Below are 10,576 nucleotides of genomic sequence, written 5' to 3' on the forward strand. Positions count from 1 at the left end.
CTTGCTCTGGGGGTTTGCCCCATCTGGACACGTGGGTCCCGCCAGGCCGTGGCCACCTGGCCTCCCTGCCTCCGGCAGCTGCACACATGCTCTTCCTGTGTGCCACCCTTCAGGGCTTTCTGTGTGGGACCATGCAAAGCGCTGGGCATGGATGGGAACTTCCCTCCAGATTTCCTCGCTGCTGAAAAGCGAAAAGCAAACGATGTCAGACCTGCGTCTGACATTTCCACAACTTTTTCCGATTTTTGGGGTCCTCTTCTGCACGCACCTAATGATTTCAAGGACGAATGGTGGTCCAAAGGTTCTTAGGGATGGAAGGAACAAAACACTGGCTTCATCATCTTCCTTCATCACAATTCTCCGGCCTAAAAATAACCACTTTCCTAGCTGGATGATTCAGAATAGCAACTGTGATTCACCTGGATCCTAGGGGAGGGCCAATTCCCTGGTTTGAGCCAGCCTCCCTCCATCCCGACTGTCCCCTTCAGACCTCAGTGATGTTCCTTCGGAACAAAGGCCCTAAAATGTTTGTGTCTGCTTTCTCCCCACTTGCCTGTCTCACGAAGCATTATTTTCTGTGAACTTTTATTTAAATTTGTTTTTACACTGGGTTCAGTGGCTCAAGCCTGTAATCCCAGCACTTTGGGAGGCTGAGGGGGGGGAGGGGAGTGCTTGTGGCCAGGAGTTCAAGACCAGCCTGGGCAACATAGAGAGCCCCCATCTCTACAAAAAGTAAAAATAAAATTGGTTTTGAAATTTAAAGTAAATGTTTGTTAAGATAATATTTTTTTTGCAAAGGCTGTACACTTTCCAAAGAAAAAGAAAGTAAATAAATAAAATACTTTTAAAATACATTTAAAAAATTACTATAACTTCGTTTTATGACATTTCTAAATGTACAGTACTCTCTGGTTCCTAGATTACTGTCCCATTCTAGCCCATCATCTCCATCTGCCTTTTGTTTTTATACTTTATTTTTAATTTTTAATTATGGTAAAATACACATTAAATTTACCATCTTAACCATTTTTAAGTATGCAGTTTTCAATAGTATTAAGTACATTCACATTGTTGTGCAACTATCACCACCATCCATCTCCAGAAATTATTATTCATTTATTCATTAATTTTTGAGACAGAGTCTCACTCTGTTGCCTGGGCAAGAATGTAATGGCGTCATCATAGCTCACTGCAGCCACCACTCCTGGGCTTATGGAAACTCCTGCCTCAGCCTTCTGAATAGCAGGGACTACAGGCACTCCCCACCAGGCCTGGCTAATTTTTGTGTTTTTTGTAGAGACAAGGTCTCACTTTTGCTCAGGCTGGTCTCGAACTCCTGATTTCAAGTGATCCTCTTGCCTTTGCCTCCCAAAATGCTCAGATTACAGGCATGAAACGGTCACACCCAGCCTTGATCATTATTATTGAACTTTATTTTGGGGGGGCACTTTTAGGTTCATAGCAAAAGTGAGTGCAAAGTGTGGTGAGTTCCTCTATGCGCCCTGCCCCACAGGGCCACAGCCTCCCTGACTGTTGACATCCCCGCCACAGCCGTGCATTTGTTACACTTGGTGAACCTGCATTGACACGTCATTATCGCTCGAAGCTCTCCAGAACTTTGTCATCTTGCAAAACTAAAACTCCCTACACATTAAACAATAACTCCTATTCCCCTGTTCCTAGCCCCCAGCAGCCACCATCCTACTATCCTTTTCTGGGATTTTGATGACTAAATATGTCATATAAATGGAATCATACAATATTTGTCTTTTTGTGTCTGGCTTATTTTACTTAGAATAATGTCCCAAAGTTCATCCATGCTGCAGGATGTGTCCGAATTTCATTTTTTTAAAGGCTGAATTATAGATCGTTGTACATACAGACCACATTTGAGTTATCCATTCATCTGTTGATAGACACTTTGGTTGCTTCCACCCTTTGGCTGCTGTGAATCATGTGCTGTGAAAATGGATGTGTAAATATTTCTTTGAGGCCCTGCTTTCAATTCGTGTAGTTATATGCCCAGAAGTAGAATTGTGGTATGTAGTAATTCCTTTGTTAATTTTTTGAGGAACCGTCATACTGCTTTTCATAGCAGCTGTACCATTCTACATTACCACGACCATGAACAAGTGTTCCAATATCTCCATCCTTACTGACTCCTTCCTTCCTTCTTTCCTTCCTTTCTTCCCTTTCTTTCATAGTAGCCATCCTAATGGGTGTGAGGTGATGTGCACTTTTATTTTTTAAGCTTTTATTAAAAGCCTGGAGTCTTTTCTTAAAATTTTTTTTATTTCAATGGATTTAGGGAGTATGAGTAGTTTCTTGGAACACGGATGAATTGTATAGTTACTAAGTCAGGCTTTAAGTGAACCCATCACCCAAATAGTATACATACTGTGTTTCCCCAAAAATAAGACCTACCCATAAAACAAGTCCTAGCAGGATTTCTAAGCATTTGCACAATATAAGCCCTACCCCGAAAATAGACTTAGTGTTGGGCGTGGCTATGCAGCACATCTGCACAACCCATGCATTTCGTCGTGGAGCGGTAAAGAAGACGAGCAGCCCTTCTCATCTGCCCCATGAGAGCTTCATTGCTCGACATGAGAGATTGGGGCCAATGGTTCTAAAGGAAATAAAGTTGCAAGAAATTCAGGATGGAATTCGGGGTTTGGAGAGTTATGATGATGTTCCAGAAGAAGACGAGTTAACTATATTTGAATAAATGTAGATTGTAGTACCGTACTTACAAAAAATAACACACCCCCTGAAAATAAGCCCTAGCGTGTCTTCTTGAGGAAATATATAAGACCCTGTTTTATTTTCGGGGAAACATCGTAGTACCCAGTAGGTAGTTTTTAATCCCTCCCCCTCCCCCTTTCTGAGTCTCCAAAGTCCCTTATACCAATCTGTGTGACCATGTATACCCATCACTCAGCTCCCACTCATAAATGAGAGCATGTGGTCTTTGTTTTTCCATTCCTGAGATACTTCACTTAGGATTATAGCTTCCAGTTCCATGCAAGTTGCTAAAAAAGACATTATTTCATTCTTTTTATGGCTGAGTAGTACTCCATAGTATATATTAATATTATATATACCACATTTTCTTTATCCACTCTTCAGTTGCTGGGCACTTAGGCTGATTCCATCTCTTTGCAATTGTGAATTGTGGGGCAATAAACATACAAGTGCATGTGTCTTTTTGATATAATGACTTATTTTCCTTTGGGTAGATACCCAGTAGTGGGATTGCTGGATTGAATGGTAGGTCTACTTTTAGCTGAGGAATCTCCATACTGCTTTCCATAAAGGTTGTACTAATTTACATTCCTACCAACAGTGAATAAGCATTCCCTTCTTACTATTTCCATGCCAACATCTATTGTTTTTTGACTTTTTAATAATGGCCATTCTGACAGAGGTAAGGTAATATCTCATTGTGGTTTTAATTGTTTTAATTTGCATTTCCCTGATGATTAAGGATGTTGAACATTTTTTCATATGTTTATTGGCCATTTGTAGATCTTCTTTTGAAAAATGTCTGTTCATGTCTTTTTTAAATGGGGTTATTTGTTTTTGTTTTTGTATTTTTTCTTGCTGATTTGAGTTCCTTATAGATTCTGGATATTAGTCCTTTGTTGGATGTATAGTTTGTGAATATTTTCTTCAATTCTGTAGGTTGTCTATTTACTCTATTAGTTATTTCTTTTGCTATGCAGAAATTTTTGGTTAATTAAGTCCCATTTATTTATTTTGTTGTATTTGTTTTGAGGTCTTAGTCATAAATTCTTTGCCCAGACCAATGTCCAGAAGAGTTTTGCCTAAGTTTTCTTCTAGAATTTTCTGGTATCAGGTCTTACGTTTAAGTCTTTAATCAATCTTGAGTTAATTTTTGTGTATGGTAAGAGATAGGGATCCAGTTTCATTCTTCTGTATGTGGCTATCTAATTTTCCCAGCACCATTTGTTGAATATAGCATCTTTTCCCCAGTGTATGTTTTTGTCTGCTTTGGCAAAGATCAGTTGGTTATAGGTATTTGGTTTTATTTCTGGGTTATCTATTCTGTTCCATTGATCTATGTGTCTATTTTTATACCAATACCATGCTATTTTGATTACTTACCCTATACTATAATTTGAAGTCAGGTAATGTGATTGATGCCTCTAGTTTTGTTCTTTTTACTTAGGATTACTTTGGTTATTTGGGCTCTTTTTTTATTTCATGTGAAATTCAGTATTGTTTTTTCTAGTTCTGTGAAAAATGATGTTGTTATTTTGATGGGGATTGCATTGAATCTATAAATCACTTTGGGCAGTATGGACATTTAAAAAATATTGATTCTTCTACTCCACAAGCATGGGATGTTTTTCCATTTGTTTGTGTCATCAGCGATTTCTTTCATCAGTATTTTTTATGGTTCTCCTTGTGAGATCTTTCACCTCCTTGGTTAAATATATTCCTAGATATTTTATTTTACTTTTTTGCATTTTTATAAATTGTATTGAGTTCTTTTTTTTTTTTTTTTTTTTTAAAGTTTTTTTTTTTTTTTTTTTTTTTTTTTTTGAGACAGAGTCTCGCTTTGTTGTCCAGGCTAGAGTGAGTGCCGTGGCGTCAGCCTAGCTCACAGCAACCTCAAACTCCTGGGCTCCAGTGATCCTTCTGCCTCAGCCTCCCGAGTAGCTGGGACTACAGGCATGCGCCACCATGCCCGGCTAATTTTATATATATATATCAGTTGGCCAATTAATTTCTTTCTATTTATAGTAGAGACGGGGTCTCGCTCTTGCTCAGGCTGGTTTTGAACTCCTGACCTTGAGCAATCCGCCCGCCTCGGCCTCCCAAGAGCTAGGATTAGAGGCGTGAGCCACAGCGCCCGGCCTGTATTGAGTTCTTGATCTGATTCTCAGGTTGGCTGTTACTATATATATAATAGTATAGAAACGCTATTGATTTGTGTACATTAATTTTGTAACCTGAGAGTTTACTGAATTTATTTATCAATTCTAGGAGTCTTTTGGAGGAATCTTTAGGTTTTTCCAGATGTAGGGTCATACCATTGGCACACAGGGATAGTTTGACCTCCATTTTTTCTATTCGGATGCCTTTTATTTCTTCCACTTACTTGATTGCTTTGGCTAGGACTTCTAGTACTATATTGAATAGAAGTGGTGAACGTGGGCATCTCTGTCTGGTTCCAGTCCTTAGAGGGAATGCTTTCAACTTTTCCCCACTCAGTATGATTGACCGTGGGCTTTTTTCATATATGCGTTTTATTATTTTGAGGTATGTTCCTTCCATGCCTAGTTTTTTAAGGGTTTTTATTATGAAGGGATAGTGGATTTTATCAAATGCTTTTTCTGCATCTACTGAGATGATCATATGGTTTTTGTCTTTCATTCTATTTATGTGGTGAATCACATTTATTGATTTGTGTATGTTGTGCCATCATGGCATCCCTGAGATGAAACCCACTTGATTGTGGTGAATTATTTTTTTGATGTGTTGAATTCAGTTTGCTAGTATTTTGTTTAGAATATTTGCATGTATGTTCATAAGGGATATTGGTCTGTAGTTTTTGTTGTTGTTGTTCTTGTATCCTTTTCTGGAGAAGTCTGGTGTCTTTTAGGCACAATCTACTTCTTTCAAACCCTATTAAGTAGGCACTTTACTGTTCATTTGTGTATTTTCTTTCTCAAAATATGTACAGTAGGATTGAGGGGTAACTGAGTTGATAACTTCAGGTGAGAGGACAATCTGGCCAGCAGAAACACCTCTCAGATAGTGCCTAGAGTGATTCAGCCAAATATCCTCATTTGCAAGGTGTCTCTTTCCTCTTTTACAGCTCCTGAATGCCTGTCCCAAAGCTAGTTGCCTCTCCCCAGAGACCAACCTTCCCAGACGGAATTCTTGGTGTGGAGTCCGAGGTGCTTGGATATCTTAACAGGTTACATGTTATATGTGTGTGAATTACCTGTAGTTGCCTTAATCTCACTGAGATTACAGAAGGCAATCATTATTAGAACATTATGCATTATGGCAATGTATCCTAAAATCACATTGAAATTAGTAAAACACAACAGCACATTTTTTCCACTTTTTACCCTTAGTCAGGGATCTTGAGTGGTGTTTCCAGGGGCTCACCCTTTGGTTACTGCCTGATGGGTGGGTGGGCTCAGAGGCAGGCCTGAGCCAGGCCCTTAAGCAGGGCTGGGAAGCATATTCTCGCCCACTAGAGGGCGTTCAGCTCCTTTGTTCAGATCTTTGGAAATCCAAGGAGTCCTCCGGCTCTTGGCTCTTTTCCCGTTCAAGTAAGCCTGCCCAGCCCCTAATTTTAGATGCTGATCTTGGGTGTTCAGACCTGGAGACCCAGCTGAATCAGGAAACAGCATATTCTCCAGGGGTTCTTGGCGGTGACCCCCTGAGGGAGTCAGGGGCCCTGCTGAAAAGCAGGCTGTGAGAATGGGGCAAGACGGGGCAGGGCACCTTTCACAGGGCACTCCAGGCCCACGCAGGTGAAAAACAAAAAAGGATGCCCTTTTTCTTCTCACATTTTGAGTGCTCAAAATGAAAATAAAATTTAAAAATGAAAAACAAAATGGTAGGAGGCCAAAGAAAAATGCGTTCGTCTACTTTGCCTTCCTCTATGGCACTTCCTAAAACGTTGAAAATTGTGTGGGAGGCAGAGGAAGCCACCATCTCTGCTTCCTCACTTGATTGTGTGACCTATGAGCAGCATTTGGACTTCCTAAGCTTTAAGAGTCACCAGTCCAAGAGTAGGCGCCCAGGCCCCACCTGCGGGGGGGGGGGGGGGGGTTCTGAGTCAGTAGGCCCAGGGAATGGGCCATGACTCTGCCTTTTGTTTTTGGCAAACATTTGACTTCATTGACTTCTCAGGCAGATGACCCTTAAAGCACACTTAAAGAAACTTTCCATTGGACTTGTGTCCTCTGGTGCCATTCACTCAATCTCATAGTTCTCATGTAAGTTGGACACTCCAAATGGGAAGCATCCCTGCAGGAATTCCATACATTTTTTTTGCCACTTCTATTGCTTATTATTTTCTTAAAACAATAAATGCTCATTCTATAAAATATATACAATTACATGCAGAATATATAACATTTCACAAATGTATAAAGTAAAAATAAGTTATCAAACTCCTCCACCTATCCATCTCCCCAAATCCATTACCTCTAACCCCGTTCCCAGAAATACCCATCATTAACAATTTGGTATATATCCTTACATGCATTTTCTACACATATATAAATATAGTTTTTAAATGAAAAAGATTATGTTATCTGTATTGCTCTGAGACGTACTTCTTAAACTATGCAGTGGCCAATCTTTCCATGCCAGTGGGTGTAGCTTTACCCAGTTAGTTCTTTTCCCATATCAGTCTATGCTGTGAAGGTGCCATTAAGGAATTCCATACATTTTAACAATTCAATTAGACAACAGATTCCTTTTTCTCTTGCATAACCATGAGCCCTGGGTGGGCTCTATCTTGGGTTCTGAAATGTAGTGTTTCCCAGGAGCCCTCCCCTCAATTCTAACTTCTGTTTCCCATTCAGGACCCTCAGTCTCCTACTTCTGATGCTTTGGGTCTCCCCTGGGCCTGGCAGCCTTCTAAATTGCTTTCACTCATTGCACTGAGCTCTTGGGAGAAATCTTCCCTCTTCGGATAAATCTTCTCTCATGGGATAGAATGTTCCAAATGAGAGCCCGGGCTTTGCCTCTCCTTCCCTACTATCTGGGCCTCCTTGAACTCCAAACTCACACAAACATAAACACACACAACATGCAGCTGTAACAACTGCGGCTGTTCTCCAAGCATAGCCTGGCTGCCAAACGATAGCTAATTTTAAGGCTTTGTATGGTACCTTCTGCTTTGATGGTGCTTGGTAAAAGCTGAGGTCAAAAAATTTAAGAATCAATTATTATCCTACCCATGTCTGGAACAGCTAGGATTAGGACATGTTGAACAAAAATTCATTTTGGAGAACTTGATGCAGAAGTGACAGGTAATTAGGAAGGGGCCGGGTGGGGGGCGTGTTCCTGGCACCTGTTAGACTGACGCAAATGGTACCTTTAATGCTCACAGCTGCAGAAACTACTGCATCTTCAGCACACCTGAGAATGAACACACAGGACACCAGTTTTTCCATTTCCTACCACTTCCAGACTCCCAGCTGTCAGCACCTGCTTGCTTAATTCTTATACTGATAATCAAGTCTCTGGTTGGCAGCCCCCAGCTATCTGCCCTAGGTCTGCTATTGAGATCCATACCAATTCTGTCACCAATTTGTAATGCCCTGGTAATTACCCTTCCCCCATGACTCAACTATCAGAGGCAACTTCTTGGTTTTTTGTTTCTTTTATTTTTTGTTGATTTTTAAATTTCTCTTTCTTTCTTTCTTTCTTTCTTTCTTTCTTTCTTTCTTTCTTTCTTTCTTTCTTTTTCTTTCTTTTCTTTTTTTGTTGTTTTTAGAGGCAACTTCTTGGAAGACTGCTCCCGAGCTTGCCTTCTGAGAGGCCACCCTCCCCCCCAACCAAGTATCAACTCCCAGGCCTAAATGGCAGCCATCAAGACAGCAGTCTGCCAGCAAAGAGAGGTCCAGAGTCACAAGGAAGGGGGCTCACAAGTTTGCCTGGCCCTAACGAAGGTGACCATGGCCCAGGTTCCAGATCTCAGTCATGAATGCTGAGAAACCTTGTCTTGTCCATGACTCAGCATTGCTGGGGCTCAAGGAGCTCTGGGTCAGATAAGAGACTGATGCATGAAGCCATCACTTAAACTGACAAATAAGATCAGATAGTTACATCAGCCCAACCAACCCAACAAGCAGGGGCAGGGCGTGGGGGGACTTTGGTGGGTGTGGCTCAGAGTAAGTACAGCGAGAGGTATGATTCCAGGGAAATGGAATGGCTCTCTGCTTGCATTCATTCAGCAAATATTTAGCTGGAATCTTTTTCATAGCTATGCCAGATGGCTTGTGTCTGTTTGAATTGGCCAGTGTCTGTGCGTATCAGTTAAATATTATGGCCACTACACTTAATCATAGATGCACATACGCCTGCTAGAAGAGTCAGAATTTCTAATAGCCTGACGGGACTGACCATCTCTCTCCTAGACTGACCATAAGCACCTCATTAGACTTTAAGAGGTTCTCCTCATTGGTTAACCACTAGCACCTCGCATGCAGTAGATGTTCAGTGGCGCAGTTAGGTGCTCATAATGTTGCACTCATGCTGGTACTTGGGTGGGCTCTGCCAATTTGCCCTTGTGCTTCCTTTTTCTGAGCCTCCATGGTTGACATGGAGTACCTGTAAACTGTGACACTCTTTCTTTGCATACACAAGACTGTCCTGGGTGGCACTGTCTTTCAGGTAGCCTTGCTGGCTCAACAGTGAATATTTTACTGAGCACTTACTATATGCCAGGCTTTGGAGAGATGGCAGTGGATAAAATAGTCATGGTTCCCACCTGCTGGAGTAGAAGATCTGAGGAGTCAGGCCTTAAACACAGAGATGAGTAGTACAGACAGAGAAAGACCCAGGGCTATGGGGACACAGGGTAGAGGGATGGGGTTGCCCCTGAGAGGAAGTGATATTTCAGCTGAGACTTCAGGTAGTTGGGTGAAGGGAATAGGGACAGGGAGGCACGAAGATGAGAAATCCAGGCAGAGAAAACAGCATTTACAAAGGCTTAGATATGGGAAAGTAAGCTGGGTCGGTGGGGCAGGTGAGTGGGAGACGTGGGCTGCAGGTGTGATGAGGATTGGGGTGTCATGGCCAGATGAATGCACTTGGTGGGGACCTCTAACTCCAGGGAGCAAGGGCCCCTGCTGCTTGTGCCAAAGCCAGGCTTCCTCCAGGCGTGGCCTCCTCAGTTGCCAGCTGTGGCCTAAGAAATCCACAGTGGCTTTGCTGAACCTTCCTGAGACCACAGGGCAGCCTCGGATATGTCTGCCCTCAGGTCTCACCCTCCCCTTCCCTTGGGGTCAGACTTGGATCACGGTTTGTGACTCTCCCAGACTCCTCCAATTCCCACCCATGTTTCTGCCAGACAGTTCCCCAGATAAAACCCTTGCATGTTTAATTCTAAGTTGGGGTCTGCTTCTTGGGGAATCTGGACTAACACATGGGCTTTACTCCAATGATAATGTGAGGCCCACTTTAAATGAGGGAGAGACATGATCAGATTATATCTGAAAAGGGTCAATCTGGCTGCAGGGTAGAGAATTTGACAGGAGGGGACCAAAAGTAGGGACAGGAAGGCCCACGAGGAGGCTGTTCCAGTGAAGCAGGTTAGGCGGCTTGGACTAGGGGGTGGGAGAGAGATTCAAACGTGATTGGATTTCAGAGATAGTTAGGAAGAAGAGATGGCACTGGTGATGGATTCAACGTCAAGTGCGAGGGAGGGAGGAGATGATTCTGGGATCCCGGCTTACGCCACAAGGGGGACAAAGCTCGTGGTTGGGAGTTGCATCCAGTTCTGCTTAGGGAAAAATGCAGAATCTGGCCCATAGAAAGGTGAGCTCTGTTGTTAGCTGCTACCTGGGTGGAG

Source organism: Microcebus murinus, chromosome 19, assembly GCF_040939455.1.
Source record: "Microcebus murinus isolate Inina chromosome 19, M.murinus_Inina_mat1.0, whole genome shotgun sequence".
NCBI lineage: Eukaryota > Metazoa > Chordata > Mammalia > Primates > Cheirogaleidae > Microcebus > Microcebus murinus.